The sequence below is a fragment of the Mus pahari genome, chromosome X, assembly GCF_900095145.1.
Source record: "Mus pahari chromosome X, PAHARI_EIJ_v1.1, whole genome shotgun sequence".
Taxonomy (NCBI): domain Eukaryota; kingdom Metazoa; phylum Chordata; class Mammalia; order Rodentia; family Muridae; genus Mus; species Mus pahari.
Window position 1 is genome coordinate 129,992,601 of NC_034613.1, and position 4,856 is coordinate 129,997,456.

The window sequence follows — 4,856 nt, forward strand, 5'->3', positions numbered from 1 at the left end:
CCTGCCTCTGCCTCCCAAGTGCTGGGATATCTATGCCTTTTTCATGACTTGTCTAGCCATTTCTTTTTATTCTTGAATTAATATTTTACTATATGGATTACCATAGTACTTTACCTGCTCAAGAAATTTTTGGTTGTTTTCAATTATGGGCACTTATGAGAAAGCTGTTATAAATGTTTATGTGCAGATTTTTTGCGTGGACTTATTTTTAAGTCATTAGGGTGAATAGCCAGAAATACAACTATTGGGTTATGTGGGAAGATAAGATGTTTCTTTGTAAGAAACGCTTAAACTATATTCTGAAATGATTGTTCTGTTTTGCATTCCCATTAGCAGTTAATGAATTCGTTTCACATCCTCGTCAGCATCTGATGTTTTCAGTGTTCAGAATGCAGCGTTTCTAATAAGTGTGTGTTGATAATCATTTAAACTTTCAATTTCCTAATGGCACATGATGTTGAGCATCTTTTACTGTCCTTTGCTGTCTGTATATTTTCTTTGCTGAGGATCTGCTCAGAAACTTTGTCCATTTTAAAGCTTGTTTGTTTCCTGCTTGTCTTTGAATGGTTCTTTGTTGCATGTGGCTGTATTTCTGTAGTGGAGTGCATGCTTAGCTAATGGGACACCCTAGTTTGATCCCCAACAACAAAGAAATTCTTTGCATGTTTTGAATACCAGGCCTTCCTGGTATTCCTTCCTTTCTCTCTTTTTGCTTTTTGAGACAGAGTTTCTCTGTGTAGCCCTGACTGTCCTATAAATTGCTCTGGCCTCCAACTCAGAGATCTACCTGCCTCTGCCTCTTGAGTGCTGGAATTAAAAGTGCTCACCAGCACTTTCTGGAAAAATTTTGTGTTTTAATAAAACACAACTTACTGATTTTTTTTTCTTTCATATAGTGTCTGTGTAATGTCAGGTCTGAAAAGTCATTGTTAAAGACAAGGTCACCTAAATTTTACTTGTTAGATTTTAAGAATTTCATAAATTTGCATTTAAAAATTTTATTAATTAATTTATTTACTTTAATTCAGATACAGTTTCCCCTCCATCTTCTTCTCCTAGACCTCCCCCCCCCCGCCCATCCACTTCTTCCTTTTTTCTCAGAAAAGGGGAAGTATCTCATTAATTTTTCAACCAGCCCTGCCATATCAAGTTGCCGTGAGACTAGGTGCATCTTTTATTAAGGCTAGACAGGGCAGTCCAGTAGAGAGAAAGGGTCCCTAAGGCAGGCAACAGAATCAAAGACAGCACCTGCTCTCAGTGTTAGGAGTCCCACATGAAGACCAGGCTACACATTTGTTACATATGTACAGAGGGTCTGGGTGAGTCCCATGCAACCTTCTTGGTTGGCAGTTCAGTCTGTGAGCCCCTATGGGCCCAGGTTAGTTAATTCTGTGGGCTCCTACAATCCTTCTCTCCCTCTTCCACAGGACTCCCCAAGCTCCACCAGCCTAATATTTGGCTGTGGGTCTCTGTATATGTTTCTCTCAGCTGCTGGATAATGCCTCTCTGATGGCAGTTATGCTAGGCTCCTGTCTGCAAGTATAGCAGAATGTCAAGGGTGAGCTCCCTCTTATGACATGGGTCGTAAACTGTACCAGTCATTGATTGGCCAGCCACTCCCTCGATATATGTTCCATCTTTATTCCAGCACATCTTGTAGGCCAGACAAATTGTAAGCTGAAGCTTTTGTGAGTTGGTGTTCCAATCCCTCCATTGACAGGCTAGGGATATGGTAGGATCAGGCTTCAATCCCCCATTGGTAGGAGTCTTACCTAGGGTCACCCTCATATATTCCTGGGAGTTTCCATTGTCCTTTCACAGAGGTGCCCCTCTCCCATTCCAGTTGTCTCTCCCAGTACTCTCTCCCTCAATCCTGCTCTCACCTGATCCCTCCTGTTCCCGTCACTGTTCCTACCCCTGTCCCTTAACCCAGTCCACCCACAATGTCTATTTTATTTTTCCTTCTTGGGGAGATTCATGTGTCCCCTTTTAATCCCTCCTTCTTACTTAGCCTCTCTGGGTCTGTAGATTGTAGCATTTTTATCCTTTACATCTAATATCCACTTATAAGTGAGTACATACATGATGTCTTTCTGGGTCTGGGTTACCTCATTCAGGATGTTTTTTTTTTTTTCTAGTTCCATCCATTTGCCTGCAAATCTCATGATGTCATTGTTTTTAGCTGAGTAATATTCCATTGTGTAAATGTACCATATTTTCTTTATTCATTCTTCAGTTGAGGGACATTTAGGTTGTTTTCAGTTTCTGGATATGATGAATAAAGTTGCTATGAACATAACTGAGCAAGTGTCCTTGTGATGTGGTTGATCATCCTTTGGGTATGTGCCCAGGAATGGTATAGCTGGGTCTCAAGGTAGATCTATTCTGAATTTTCTGAGAAGTCACCAAACTGATTTCTATAGTGGTTATCTTAGGGTTTTACTGCTGTGAACAGACACCATGACCAAGGCAACTCTTTTTTTTAAATTATTATTTTCTTTATTTACATTTCAAATGCTATCCCGAAAGTTCCCTATACCCCCCCCCCCTGCCCCCTCCCCTCCCACCCACTCCCACTACTTGGCCTTGGCCTTCCCCTGTGCTGGGTCATATAAAGTTTACAAGACCAATGGGCCTCTCTTCCCAATGATGGCTGATTAGGTCATCTTCTGCTACATATGCAGCTAGATAAATGCTTTGGCATGTAGATGTCCAGTTGTCCCAGAAACATTTGTTTTTTTTTAATTAATTTATTTTTTACACTCCATATTTTATTCCCCCCTATCCACCCTCTGGCTGTTCCACATCCCATACCTCCTCTCCACCTGCCCTGTCTCCACATGGATGCCCCCACCTCCGTACCACCTGACCTCTAAACTCCCTTGGCTTCTAGTCTCTTGAGGGTTAGGTGCATCTTCTCTGAATGAACACAGACCCAGCAGTCCTCTATTGTATGTGTGTTGGGGGCCTCATATCAGCTCGTGTGTGCTGTCTGTTTGGTGGTCCAGTGTTTGAGGGATCTCAGGGGTCCAGATTAATTAACATTGCTGGTCCTCCTACAGGATCGCCCTTCTCCTCAGCTTCTTTCAGCCTTCCCTAATTCAACAACAGGGGTCAACTGCTTCTGTCCATTGGTTGGAGGCAAATATCTCTTTCAGCTGCTTGTTGGGTCTTTCAGAGGGTAGTCATTCTAGGTCCCTTTTTGTGAGTTCTCCATAGCCTCAGTAATAGTGTCAGGCCCTGGGACCTTCCCTTGAGCTGGATCCCACTTTGGACCTGTCACTGGACCTTCTTTTCCTCAGGCTCCTCTCATTTCCATCCCTGTAATTCTTTCAGACAGGAACAATTATGGGTCAGAGGTGTGACTGTGGGATGGTAACCCCATCCCTCACTTGATGTCCTGTCTATTGGAGGTGGGCTCTATAAGTTCCCTCTCCCTACTGTTGGGCATTTCATCTAAGATCCTTCCCTTTGAGTTCTAGGAATCTCTGACCTCCCAGGTCTTTGGTGCATTCTGGGGAATTCCCCCAACCTCCTATTTCCTGAAGTTGGCTGTTTCCATTCTTTCTGCTGGCCCTCAGGGCTTAAGTCCTTTTCCCTTACCCAATACCAGATCAGGTTCCCCTATCTTCCCCACTCCTCTCCCAACCCTGTCCACTTTGCCTCCTAGGTCCCTCCCTCCCTCCCACTTGTGATTGCTTTCTTCTCTCTCCCAAGCGGGACTGAGGTGTCCTCACTTGGGCACTTTAGCTTTTTGACCTTTATGAGTTCTGTGGACTGTAACTTGGGAATTCTGTACTTTTTTGTGGCTAATATCCATTTATTAGTGAGTACATACCATGCATGGCCATTTTGGTCTGAGTTACCTCACTCAGGATGATATTTTCTAGTTCCATCCATTTGCCTGCAAAACTCAGGATGTCCATGTTCTTAATAGCTGAGTAGTATTCTATTGTGTAAATGAAGCACATTTTCTGTAACCATTCCTCTGTTGTGGGACATCTGGGTTTTTTCCAGCTTCTGGCTATCACAAATAAGGCTGCTATGAACACAGTAGAACACGTGCCCCTGTGACATGGTGGGGCATCTTTTGGATATATATATATATATATATATATATATAAATTTTTTTCTCCATTAAATTACCTTTGCTCCTTTGTTCAAGATCATTGATTAGATCTGTGCTTACTTCCATCTTCTCTTATTTTTTGTTATGGAAAAAGGATTTATTTTGAAATTATTTTAATTTAGAAATAGAAAAACTCATAGGAAGGAGGAAAGAAACAAAAAACATAAAGCATTCAGGCAACGTTTTACTTCACGAGCTTGTCACCCCCTCATTGGTTTACTTGTCTCATGATGAGAAAGGACTCAGCCACCCACAATAATGTTATTAATGGGTATATGGATCAGTTTCACAAAGAAGCCAATGAATTCCATGATAGCAAATCCTATCGCTATGGCCATGGCAATCTTCTGGAATTCTTTTCTGTCGAGTTTGGTACATCTTTTAACCAGCCAAACTGAGTCCTTTACGAACTGCTAACTTGGCTCAACAAACTTCATTACCTGATCCATGTTTGTGGGAATGGTGGTTTGAGAGCATAGAGATGCGTAGCTTAGGAGCGAATTCTCTCTATCTTATTTTACTAATAGACTTATCTATTCTTTCACCAGTACTATATGTCTAGTTTATTACAGCGTTAGAGTAAGTCTTGACGTGAGGTAGTACCAGTTCTCACCGTTTCTTTTCTGTCAATCTTATGTTGGTTATGTTGGTCCTTCCTCTTTTAAGAGAAGCTTCAGAAACACCCTGTTGATGTCCAACAAATTCTAGGATTTTTTTTTTTTTTTTT

General features: G+C 41.8%; 1 pseudogene; it reads right to left on the reverse strand.

Annotated features, from left to right (window-relative positions):
• Positions 1-4,354: 4,354 nt before the first annotated feature.
• On the reverse strand, positions 4,355-4,578 carry LOC110313303 (annotated as a pseudogene).
• Positions 4,579-4,856: the final 278 nt, after the last annotated feature.